Source organism: Nelusetta ayraudi, unplaced genomic scaffold (genome assembly GCF_046127955.1).
Source record: "Nelusetta ayraudi isolate G7.1 ecotype Tasmania unplaced genomic scaffold, CSIRO-AGI_Nayr_v1 ptg000017l, whole genome shotgun sequence".
NCBI classification, from domain to species: domain Eukaryota; kingdom Metazoa; phylum Chordata; class Actinopteri; order Tetraodontiformes; family Monacanthidae; genus Nelusetta; species Nelusetta ayraudi.
This window is the reverse complement of record NW_027466067.1, coordinates 6,702,613-6,716,342: the sequence shown is the minus strand read 5'-3', so window position 1 is coordinate 6,716,342 and position 13,730 is coordinate 6,702,613.

The window sequence follows — 13,730 nt, the reverse complement described above, 5'->3', positions numbered from 1 at the left end:
TTGTATCAAGTATTGCCGTACAATACTGTGCAAAATAGTGCAAGAAAATATTTCCAAAGGGAATTAGACTGTTAAGTGATGATTTGTTTAAGTCCTCTTAAAGGATACGTGTGTAATATTTGGAGATTTTGAAAAGAAACAGCGGCATCAAGTGGTTACATTTTAGATTGCTGTGCTCTTTCACTTAACCTTCCTCTCCTGAGTTCCCCAATGAATAACGGTGGCCTGCGCACACAAACCTGGATACCTTGTCCACCTTCTGCTTTGCTGGTTTATTTGAGGACGTGAATATTCACTCCAAGTACAAAACATGCTGTCAGGCAGGCTGGATTGTCCACACGAGCTTCCTTAGAATTATGCTTACAAGGTGCAAGACCCCTTGCTATATGCATTTTCTTATATGAAAATAAGAACCGTTCTATCAGTAGGAAAACTAAATTGCTTTCATTGTACTGTGAGTATACACTTTTATTAATATATTTATGGGCAGAATATTAAGCTTTTATCCAATGTAAAAATCATAAAGTCTGGCCAAATTTTACACACTGGACCTTTAATCTCATTTTTTTCATATCTGCATTTTCATTTTGTATTTCAGTTTTTAATTTAGGATTTCAGTTCTCAACTCTAATGATCATTCAATGTGGATTTTTCTTACTGCTCTCTACTAGAGATAAAACAGGCACATCAATATAAAGACAGAGTAGCTAAAGGCCAATCTTACACAAAGCAATATGATCTTAGAAGAGACATTTAAATTTAGATTAAAAATTTCATCCTTGGAAGCATCCTTGTCCTTATAGATCTCATAACCAGCAGCCAAACTCAAGATCACCTTACTTCCATTTAGGGGTTAACTCATCTCTGGCTCCCTACGTACAAAGTCTCAGCTCATGATACGAAAGGGAAAAGGGTGCGAGCAGAGACTAAAAAGCTAGCAAAATGAAAAGAGGAGAAAGAATGACCCTGCAGGTTATTTTTTTGCGTGTCACAACCACTCTGAGTCAAAAGCGCTGCTCCCAGCGCACTGAGCAAACGTGGGGGCACAGCAGGAGGGCCTTTCCCTCGTATTTGCCAGTGTGAAAGCAGAGGAGCCGAGCACACTCCTGCCGCAATTAAAGAACAGCCTGTCAATAAATTATGAATGTCAAACCCAGCACGATGGTTGGGACACCGATGGTTGGGAGCATCTGATATAGATTCATGGGCACAGCAGGGCAGGAAACACAGGATGACACGGTGGAAAACATGTAGAGAAGAGACAAGGGGATGTTAGCAGAGCCCCGCTGCAAATGTCACTCCGTCCTTTTCAACACTTCTGGAAACGTGGCAGCAGACATTCAAGATGCGGCAGCAGCTGTCATTTCCTAAGCCAGCCGATGACATTTGGAATACTGGGCCGCTCGCCCCACGCCAAGACAGGAAGTGGGATGGAGGACAGAGGGAGTTTTCTATTAGCCAAGGGCACAGGAGGAGGGGATGGCTCAAGATCATTGCAGGAACCACAATGACACAATGGCACCAGGCTGTGTGCCCTTAAACTGCTCACCGTACCGAAAGGGGAGGTCTTGAACTACCGTAACTCTCTAATGACATGAAATTGCAAAGACTTATAGAAGGGCAAACGCCTTAGACCCTCTGAAGAAGCAACACATTGCATTGTACCACCCTGGACGTCACATGGCACGAAGCAACTGTTTGGAAATTCTTTTTACAACTATGAAGCATGAAAAAATAAAACAACCTGCAATCGCATGACTTACTTGCCTTTTCTAGACTGTGGGGCAAACTTCTGAAGCCAGTTTTACGAGCTGGGGGTGAGAGAGAGAGTGAGTCAGAGCTGTTTTTGAAACCTCTCTGCGCAGAAGAGTGACAGCTAAAAGGTTAAGCATGTTTGAATATGCTCACTCACTGGAAAAACAATAAACAAGTTGCAAAGAAAAGGAAACTAAAACATTGCACATTACAACACATCATTAACAGCATAACATTTTAACTAGCAAAACATTTTGACATTTAAATTTTGATGAAACTGCTATAAAATAAATGTGTTATAGATATACAGTATTTTTGTATCTGATGGCTGGTCATGGTCAGCATGAGACATTAATGCAGCAAAATGATCATTAATATTGCAATGGATGTTTTTTGTGTACCAGTTGATGACTACTAAAACAAATATGCTTCATTAAATATCTTAAAGTATTAAGGTGTCAAGTCCTTGAAATGCAAGCGTGGTTTCAGAAAAATTGAACTTGAACTGAAAAAGTGTTTGCAGAAAGCAGTTTTATGTTTACTTTTTAATGTCCTGCATGTATCATGGAAGAGCGCAAATTATGTCCTTTGCATCAAACTTCAAAAGGGCTTTACGCAGCAATTTCTTTTAATCGCATCAACTTGAGCTATTGTTTTTTCTGTAAATTTATTAAAAAAATAAAATAAACAAACACTAATAGCTGAGCCGTCACTGGCCATTGTTGCTCAGCAGCTCTGCCCTTGTCATCTCTCTGTGTTTTCTGTGTGTCATAACAACAACAAAGCCTCGTAAGTAGACTCAAGACCGACTCTGTGCACCAGATGGAAATACACAACCTCAGGCAACACTTCACATGGGGACCTTGTCTTAACATGTACAGGACTACATAAAAGCAAAGTCAGTTTAGTGCAGTTGTTAGACATCAGCAGCAGTAGTTAAACTTAATCAACTGTTAAAGCTGGGTGTAGCTTAGTTAATACTCTCTCGGATTTGCATTTGGATAGAAATATGCAAGCTAAGCAGCATGTGACTAAAGCCTATTTTCAACCTTGGCAAATCAACCATATCTTATTAGTAACACAAAGTAAAAAAAAAACAAAAAAAAACAGAAGTCTTTACACAGTGGAAGAAATATCATCTGCAAAGGTCATTGTGATTACTCTCTCTCTGCAAACTCACTTTATTTATTTAACTTAAATGAAAGTTTTGAACCAGTTCTGCTTGTTTGCAAAAGTGACGGTGCTCAAATATTTGAAAAGCTGCAAAATAAGACAATTCTTATTTTCAAAACTCTCAATGTATAGCACCAGTTCCAGTTAATTGAGGTGCAGTTGATGTCCCAGTAATCTATTGATTCAGTTAGCTTTAGTCTCATTCCTTCATTTCCTTTCTGCTGCTTTAAATTGATTTTACAAGCTGAATCAACAAATGTATTTTAAGTGCAGTGACCAAAAAAAGTTGATCTTGATTCTAAAAGCAGAAGATAGTACAGAAAGTAAAGAGCTATAATACTGACAAACTAAAAACAAGTAAAGTTGAAGTCCGTTCTGTGGAGGCAAAAGTATACAAGCCTAATTTTGCAACCGCTTTCCCCGTTTGTATGTTTGTTTGTTTTGTGGTCGCACTCGTGTTTTTCACTTGTCAAGGAGCGTGTCTTGTCACCGTGGCACTCTCTCCTGACTGGTCACAATGAACACACACCTCCCGCTCCTTGCCAACTGCCAGGGCAAATGAAATGGTTGGTTGATCTTGCAGAGGGTTTTGGATTACCCTCGTACAACCGAGAAGCTCCACTGCCTTCTCTTTCCACTATTGGGAGAAGTGTTTATGTGGCAACAACAGTTTAACCATGCCCTCCGATACCTGAATTTGTGTATTTTCTTAAGAGTAGTTTCAGCTGCCACGTGCATGGTGTCGCCAGCTGTAGATGAGGGCCGGGGACTTAGCAAGTTCTTTCCATTGCAGAATCTTTTTTCATTTGAGTCTGGTTGGAAATAGCGCTAACGTCTTTGTTGAGCGGGGGAACGGGAGCGCGCTATCGCTGTCGCGCTACGCTAACGTAGGGGGGATTTTGACTGCCTTCACGTGGGCCGGACAGAGACACGCAGCCGGATGCGGCCCGCGGGCCGTAGTTTGGGGACCCCTGCATTATACTGTACATATATTACGTCACAGTGTGATGACGTGCAGGCAACAACTATGCAACAAGCTAATAACGTTGTTGGATTTGATGAGTTTTAAGGGAGGGGTATGTACCATTCACCTCCATCTAGTTTGCTGAGTTGAGTCGGTTCTTAAACCGACCCACACAACGGTTATGGGATCTGTGGCAGCAGGTAAATTAGCCAAAATGTTGAACTATCCCTTGAAGACTGCAAGCTGACACTAACTGATTCCAGCACAATACACAACAGATCAAATTTGAATGTGCTTAACCTTTAGTACAGTAGAGTCCTTGCCCCCAGCCGTTTTAAACTTATTTATCTTTGAGAGGCCGACAGCATTTAACATGAGAATCATCCACGTGTAGAGATCATTTTTCGTATTCAGATTTACACAGGGGATGGGATGGAAGATTAAAAGTGGGTCTAAAATCATCCATGATTCAGCCACTCCGGTAAGCCCATTGTGACCATGACACACAGCCTGGGATCTCAGTGATGGCAGAGGTCCCAGGGCTCAGGCATGAATCTGCTATCCGACTGTAGAAACACTGGACAACCAGGCTTTCATTTGGAAAAAAAAATATATATATGTATATGTATATATATATATATATATATATATATATATAAACAAAAAAGAAAAGAAAAGCACAATAACCCAGTCAGTGTATTTAGGCGCGTAAATAGCTTTGATATTTATACTGTATATGTTTATAGTGTATGGATTCCGACACAGCAAGCCGTGTCTCATGTGGCTCTTTGAATTCATGAGGACACACGTACGTACTGGATGAAAAGGAATCCGCCGACACAGGGACGTGGATGTGGCACGGAGCCTAATGACCTTGTCACTAGCTGCCATAGGGGCTGGTTGACGGACGGCCCCTTCTCTCTGACAGCTGCCTTCAAGGGCCATCAGCAGAGGCAAAAGAGCGGCTCTCCTGGATTGAAACAAGACACGTCTGCACATATTTCGTCAGCAGGGTGCAGATTTTTTCGAGGATGTGAAGCCAGTCCACAAGATGTCCACGCATGGACCGGTCACAGCCCCTCATCACAGGGCAACACTAAGCGGTTGTGCTGTGACAAGCCAGAGATAAATTGGCGCTATTACGTGAGTGTGGGGTCAGCAGTGTGCTACATCAGAGGCCAAGGTGTTAGCTATGTTTTAACACAGTCATATATCATCAGTCATATTTTGATTCCGCTCCCTTCATGTCCGACGCAGCCGACACCCTAACGGTTCTGGTCCAAGGACTGTGGCCTTACATTATCATTTATGACGATGACAGCGGTATTTTCTAGCAATTGGAATGTCAATCAGAGCAGCGTCCATAAAGCCATTTTGGAGGCAATTGGGCATTCTTAAGAGTCTTGGCATGTCCACAGCATTAAGCCCCACATCATCGGTACCCATGCCAGCCTGTCATAGGCTGGCAGAGGTCAAGAGGTCCAGCTGAGAGATGACCTGATATAACGGCACCAGGTCAGGACTGCTGCGCAGCTGTGATGCAGAGGGCATGCAGTTTGGCACCAGAGGCCTCAAGGACAAAAATAGCACAAGAGTACATTTCTGTCCTCCATCTAGTGTGTTGCCATCGCGTCTCGTCTCACTCATGCGTAATCTGGCGAATGCAATCGTGTGCGAGAACAATGTCCCGACTCAAGGTTACCATTTATTGTGTTGGCAGCCCCGTGAAATATGAGCTTCTGTTCTGAGTCTGTCCAAATTAGACAGGGCACTCAGACTGAATGCCTAATTTCATTCAAAGCCCGACAATAAGTTTGAGTCAAGTAATGAAAATTGTGGAAACACGGGGGCAATTTTCAATTGTAGCTGGGTGAAACCGGGCGGAGATGGTTGCCAAGGAGATCAGTCCTGTGAGCGTGAGGTGTGACAACTGCGTCACGGGCTCTTTCCCTTTTTTTTTCTCTCCACGACCATTTAGTATTCCTCCCTCCTCTCCTCGGAGCACCTCAGTGCCTCATCACTGCTACGTCACGTGTTTCAAGCAAACCCCACTGCCTGCCACCGGTCGCCGCGGAGACGTGGGCGGCAGCCTCGGCTGTTTTTCTTTTTCCAAGATCACAGTCAAAGTCACGGCCTCACATGTGATGAGTGGCGAAAAACCTTCCCGTCACCGTTAACAGCTAGTCAGCAGGTGTCAGGTTGATTTGTCAGCACATGCCACCCTGAACCGACGTGAGCGCATGTCACACTCACACACACAGACGTACAAACATTGGATCAAATTTGAGCTGTGTGGAGCATGTCCCTAAATCTGCGACAGAGGCCTTTTTGTGCTGATGGATGGATTCAAGCTGGCATTTTGATTTTGTTTTTTTTTTATTATTTTTATCCACTTAGATGGGCATAAATTCATTCATATTCACGGTGTTGAGTTTGACTCACACACGCGCACAAAAACCTACACACACAGAAAAAAAAAAACACGGAAAGGCATGCATAAATACATACATCCATGTCCTTCACACGTCAGCTGCAGTATTATGCAAGACAGGACGTAAGCGTGCCCGACCCTGGTCTCCTTCATAACACAACCCCAAATTCAACATTTATCTAACATGGACTGAAAATAATTGCACATATTTTTGCAGAGGTTGTTAAATTTGATCATAAAAATAAAATTCACAGTGCATGACCTTGATGAATTGTTAGGATGTAGGCAGGGTTCAAAATTGACAGTACCCAGAGGTTGTCGATTTGGCCAAATCTTTAGTGACTTGGGCCGTTTCCACACCTCACACAGTGCAACGGAAAACAAGAGGATTGTTTTGCAGGTAGGTTGTCCGATAATTATGTGACAAATTATGCTCCTCGAGGTGATATAGTTTGTGAAGGGAGAGCTGATCTCTCCCTCCACAAGAAAAGTTAACGTAATATTGAAACTACTATTAAAACAGGGCATAAAGCAACTTCTTTTTTACGAGCAAGACAGAATGAATAAATTAATACCCTTACATTATTGTATTCATACAAAAATCCAGCTAAAAGACCTATGCTGATAGAAGCATAGCTGATCTTAGCTGTGTGTGCAAACAGTTGGGTTGACAATTGGGTGAGAACCACACAGAACAGACAGCAATACATGGAACCCCTTGCATTGCTCATCCCTTTAAAAGTCCTTATAACTGGAATGGTGAGGGGACAAAAGACACAAACCTCAGTTCAGAGCGACAAATGTCCCCATCAATTCTACTCTACCTAATGGACGTTTCAGACAGAACAGCAGCGAGGAGTCTCTGCAATCACTCAGGCCTCGCCACCTTATCATTCACAACACCTTTCTGCCTGACAAATGTTGGCACGTCGCAGCCCTCGCACACGCGCACAAATGCGCGTTGCGGCGCGTGAGCGAGAGCGCATGAGATGGATTGAAGTGCTGATGCGAAAGCAGCAAGACAGCAAGACAGGGAGGAAGGAAGGGGACGGCTATGTCATCACCCTCCGACCGCATTAGTCAAAGCAATTCAGTCGATCCTCGCCTTCTCCTCCGCCTGACCCTCCACTGAGCTGTCAGTCTGCCCTGGAGAGAGTGATGGATGGACTCACTGTTCATTCTAACTCCATCCTAAGCAGCGCCGGCGAGAAAAAGATCTGACAAACGCACAAATTTGGTTGTTTTGACACATTGTGGGGTGGGGCTAAGTCGGGAGCGACAGCACAGCAGCAGAGTCTGATTAAAGACTCAGCACTCTGAGCCAAATAATGTATGCCAGAGCTTATTGTTTCAGTTTGGTTTGTGGCTGCTCGGCCTCTTATTTTAGTTTTTTTCCAGGGTGGAAAAAAAACAAACCCTCAGCGTAGCTTGTGTACACCGCCGTTCGTGAAGCATATAAATACTGGAGAGTGTTTCTGCAGTCGATGGCGCTCAAAAGGTCTTTATCAACTCACTCTACGCAACAACCACACAGGCTTTCAATCTGAACCAAAGTGGCATGACTGAAACTGCAGAGTCGCCGAGCAGAGAAGCAAAACAACGATCGCTTTCATGCACAAATAACACGTTGATTAGTAGATTTATGAACATGTATATTTTAGATTGAGCATTTTAAGTCCCATATGTTCCAGATATTTGGCCTGTAGCTTAAGGTATGTCAACAATATATGGTAAGCATTAACATGATACCACTGAACAACATATCACTTCTAAAACATTAGAACATAGACATAACAACAAAACATAGAAACGGTCTTTAAAACTAGTGTTGCGGTAATGAGATGTCCGAAGATCGTCCGGGTTGGGTTGCTTACACCATGATTTCACAAATTCTGTTTTGCAACGACTAATATTTCTTGTTAAACCACAACCTTTATGAGCCCTGTCCATACAGTGAGTAAATAATATCCTGCACATCCTCGTCACATGACGTTGCTAATCTGTAGTCACTGATGAACCGGTGCAATGACGTGACTGCCATGTTAACAACCTCCTCCAACCCATCAAATGAGAAACTGTCATGCTAGAGACTTCCGCCAGGTCACAATCAAGCAGATAAAAGGTGAGCTGTGACCTTTGCTGGATTACATACACCGATAATCTGCTCCGAATGGAGGACACACCTCTCTGCATCTTAAAATACAGCAGGTGCACAGGAAGTAGGAGGGTGGGTGGGGGTGGGGGTACTGCTGACATTCACCTTTACGATCTGACTGATGATGACGCGTGCCTCCTGTTTCTCCTTGGAGCTCAATTTCAGCTCCATTTACTTGTTGACAAATTTCTTCTGCTCAAACGAGACAACAGTGCATAAAGCTTGAAGCTGCCAGGTAGAAACGCTCACACTCTCTGTGCCCTTTTTTTTCTTTTTTTCTGAAGGAAATAGAAGTAAATTGCATGTTGTCTGAGCTGCTTAAGACCTTGGAGGGGAACTTGTCCTTTGGAGCGAGATAGTGGTTGACCAGCTGTCCAACACTGCCCCACAGTGGTCGACTTTGCCAACTCTGTGGCTAAATATTCTTTGTAAATTGCAAACAATTTAAAGTAATAGTTAAAGTCCCAGTGACTGTCACATCCCAACGGATGTAAAATTTGTCGCATTTGAAGCATCCTCTGAGGGAGCGGTGGGCGGCAGCAGTGCTGCACCCAGGAATCATTGGGCGATCAAACCCCCGAATTCCAATCCCGAATACTGAGTGCCAAGCAGGGAGGCAATGGGTCCCATTTTTACAGTCTTTGGTCTGACCTGGCCAGGGATCAAACCTACGACCTACAGGTCTCAGGGTGGACCCTCTACCACTAGACCAATGACCACTTTATTCAATCACCGCATGACTACAGGATTATTTTTGTTAATATTTAAATTGAATGAATTGCCTTTGAGAAATGAAATGTCTAAAGTGGAAAGCGGTCACTGCATTGCAAAGTAGTAGAGGCTAGAGGAGGAGCGTTCCATTCTTGGCTTGTAATACTTTGTGACGAATGCAAATCATTTGTCCTCATTCAAAACACAAATATTAAAAATGGCAAACTGTATTTCTTAGAAATATGTTTGAATTTGTGTCAACTTGAGAAGGATTTTTTTTTTTTTTTAGATTTAGGAAACACTAGGCAACGACATATCATTTTTTTTTTTTTTACCTATATGCTGCTGTCAGTTCAACATGGAGCTGCATTCACATCTGTTGCAAGTGGAATACTTGCAACTGCAATGCAAACTCCACACAGAAAGGCCCCAGGGCCGGGGATCGAGCCCAGCACCACCCACCGCATTGCCCTGGACTATGAATTAAAAAAATAAATAAATTCCTTCAACCTTTCATCCCCATGAATAGATAATATGTCAATAGTCAGTTTTTTTTTTGTTTGTTTGTTTGAATGTGCCTTTACACATACAGCAGCATCTAATACAGCGGAGAATAGAAATGCAGAAATACCTCCAGCAGTGATGCAGCCTCAGCAGTCTCTTGTCCACGCTCCTCCTCTCTCTCCTCATTTTAAAAGAAAAGGCCGGCCTTTGAACGGCAGCTTTGAAGAACAGTGGCAATGTGAGGAGTGTTTCGCCACCACTCACTGGCCGAGCTCTGACTGAAGCGATGATCTGCTTTATCTCCTTGACGAGCGAAGGCTCTGCGACGTTGTCCATTGTCTCGCCAAGAAGCCGGCACGTGTGACGGCGTGATCAGAAAGAAACGGTGAGCCCGCTCCCATCCGACAGCAGTACCGTCCTCCATGGGCTTCAGGCCATAGATCACAACCTCACTGAATGGCTCCCGTCACTCTTGTTTGGAGCCCCATGTGAAATTTGCTTCCAGTCATCGACAATAGTAGCAAGAGACCTCCAAGCCAAGTCATACGTAACTGCAATCCCACATGCTTTGGAATGGCCTGGTGAGTAAAACAACAAATAGCTCAGCTTCAACATTTGCGGTACTGCTCGAAAGCCCCGCTTCTCCAAAGAATCAGTACAGATGCAAATCCAAGGAGCAGATCTTGGAATGGATTCTGTGAGCTCTTCAGGCGATGCGGACACTTTGAAACAGCTGGGTAATCTGGGTGACAGAAGCACTTTTAGCAGCAACAGCATCAGGGTGCTTTACCTCCTCCAAAATAAATTACATAACGTAGTTCCTCATGCTTATTGTTTTTTTCTTATGTATTTTAGCTTCGTAAGACCAAGTTTAGAAAAGGCGTGGCTTTTGTTTTTTCAGGTTCATTTCTCAACCCAAGTCCTTTATGGTTTTAATCCATATGGTGCTGCCACAGTCAGCTGTTACTCTTGGCTCTAAAGCAAGTGACACTGTGAGGCACTTCCAAAATCCACTTTAACCTTCCACCTAGTTTATGTTATTTATATTTCAGCTTATCATTATGGTGAAAAGCTGTTTCTGGCTGATATGTTGTGCAATTCCGATTAGACACATAACATGACACATTTATCACTCAGTTGGTGCAGAAAAGGGAGGCATGCACTTCTCGGCATGTATGTATATTTAAAAAAAAGAGAAAAAAAAAATCACTGATACCGAGAAATGCATGTACCCCTTACTGCTATCTTGTAGCAGTTGGTGTGGTTTCCCAATCAATGATCAATAAAGTACAATCTATCTATCTACCCATCAATCTATCTATCTATCTATCTATCTATCTATCTATCTAATAATGTAATGTGAAAAGCTATCTGTGGCTGGCATTTCATCAACTTTTGACTGGATCCAGAACATCAATACTCAACATGACACGGAAAATCATCATAGCAAAAACGTTAGCTTGCAATACAACATTATACTACAAACATACTATAAATAAATAAAACATTTTAAATTGTAAGTAAGTAAATAAGTAGGTAGCCTACTTACCAACAAAAAGTAATTTCCTTGAAGAACTGTTTCTTCCAAACCCTCAGAGATTTTTTTCCAGAATGACAGTAGAAACAGGCGCAACGTCAACGTCACGGTTCGCAAGTAGTTTAGCCATGTTAATGTACGACAAAATTTGTTCGGAGAAAAAAAAAAAAACTTGTCCGCTGTTATGTTGGTGGTTGGCCTCTCCCTTCAAATGACGTTATGGTGGGGTTGAGAGCTAGCAACCAGGTTTTGCTCCTCAGTAGCTGCTAATCTTGTAACTAAGTATAAAAAAAGGACAACTCCAGTTTACAGAAAAACAACCGTTTACAAAAACAAAAATGCACATTATTCTTACAAAATTGTTATGTTTATCTTGGCAGGGGTGATTGTAGAGCAGAGCTTTAGGGGTGCTGAGCACCCAATGAGCCTCACCACCACCAACAGAACAGCCTACTCACCTTTTTTTTTTCTCACAAAAAGAAGGGAAAAAATGGTATATTCTTATCTTATTTTGAATATGCAATCTGAAAACTGTGTGAGAAGTGATGCACATATGGGGGAGATTGACTAGAAAGAGAAAGAAAAATCTTTTAAATTTTTCTTTAAATGTTCTTTAATTTAAAGAAAGTTTAACAGTTCAAGAAGAAAAGCAGAAAGCATTTTTTATTTTTTCTGGCTGAGTATTTCAGTCATTAAAAACGTTTGAACTGTTGTTCTTGAAATGAAAAAAATACTTGGGGTTCAATATTTTGTATAGGCCAAAAACAACTGCCCCTTTCTCTCCAATTCAAACTTGGTTTACAATAGCCTACAACGTGTGTGTGTGTGTGGGGGGGGGGGGGGCTAACTTGCCGACTGTCTCCGTCTCCTCCGGAGGGTGACAGTTAGCAAGCTAGCGAAGGAGTCCTTCCTAACAATATTAAAAGTAATGAATGTATGTTTTTTGTGAGGCAAAAAGGGGGCTGGTGATAATTAAAACATGTTGGTACTGAGGCATAATGTAAATGTAAGACACTTTGGTTGAGCTACTCCCTGGATTCACAGTTGATAGCTGAACAACTCTCCTTACCTATGCGCAAGTCGCACTCGCCGACGCCGACTGCCTTCAGTGGAGGTACCGGACCGGTAGAGCGGGTGAGATGAGGATCGTACCATTTCCAAGGGGTGGGCGTTTTTCACGTTGATTACGTTAATATGGTGTGTTTGAACTACAGTACAAGTTGACTCTTTCTTGGAAATTATTTGAGCTTGTTAAAGACGAATTAAACGTGTAAAACAATAACTTTTCAACACAACTTTTGGAGGTGCCGAGTTTAATTTTGGGGGGTACTTACTGAAGCACCTCCCAAACACAGCTAGCGTCACCCGTGTATCTAGGTAATTAACGATCACTCCTGACACTGGCAGCATTGCTACATCTCCATCTCAACAGGCTAGCCTCTGCACTTTGACCCTTCACAACCTCAACACGCCAAACAGGACGTTTTCCTCCTGTGTCTTTGGCTCCACCCTGTGGCCACATAGGTAATTTACCCCCCCTCTCTCTCTCTCTCCACAATACCGTTTACTGTTGCCGTACGGTTGTGGGCGGGTGAGTGAATGTAATTTTTGAAAACATTGAAATAACCATCCACATAAAAATACAAAAGAGATTATTTGTTTAAAAGAAACAGTAAGCAGTTTCTTATGAGTTCAATACAGAAAAAAATATGGATTTAGAAAATTTTGGTCGAATGACATGGAGTCAAATTAAAAATGCACTTTCAGAAAAACACAGCTTTTTTTTAAATGGCAAAAGATGAAATACAAAAGAAGCTATTAATACATATATTAATATACATAACATATATTAATACATATATATATATATATATATATATATATATATATATATATATATATATATATATATATATATATATATATATATATATATATATATATATATATATATATAGCGGTATAGTCCTCTTTGTCCATTCATTGCTGAAGTCTTTACATTGTGGTAAGTGGTAAGTTGGTCATCAGACATGGACACCAGCATGATGGAGGATATCTAGTTTGAGCAGCATTTAGCACTGTCATTGAAACAGCAGACTGCCTCGTGTGAGCTGTGTGGTTTGTTTGTTTTTTGCTTTTTATAGACACAAAGCTCAAATCAAGATGTAGACATCAGAAATATCTGTGTCCTAAAGCTGATGTTGATGAATCAGCTTACAAACTGGGTTCCACGTATTATGAAGAGCGCTGAATGCATTGTATCTGAATCTGGGTGACCTTAATCCTGGAGGAAGTGGAGACATGTCATTAAGTGCTCATAGCCGAGCTGGGGAAGCTCGCTCAGCCTGCTCCGACCCTTAGGACTGAACAAAACACGCTCACATTTCAAATGTCCAATTTTCTCTCTTCAACCAACGTTGAACAAACCCAAGTCACAGCTTCTCCTGCACTCAAGAGTTGCTGGGGTTCTTAAGAGTCTGGGCCCCAGCTGTCTTGGGTT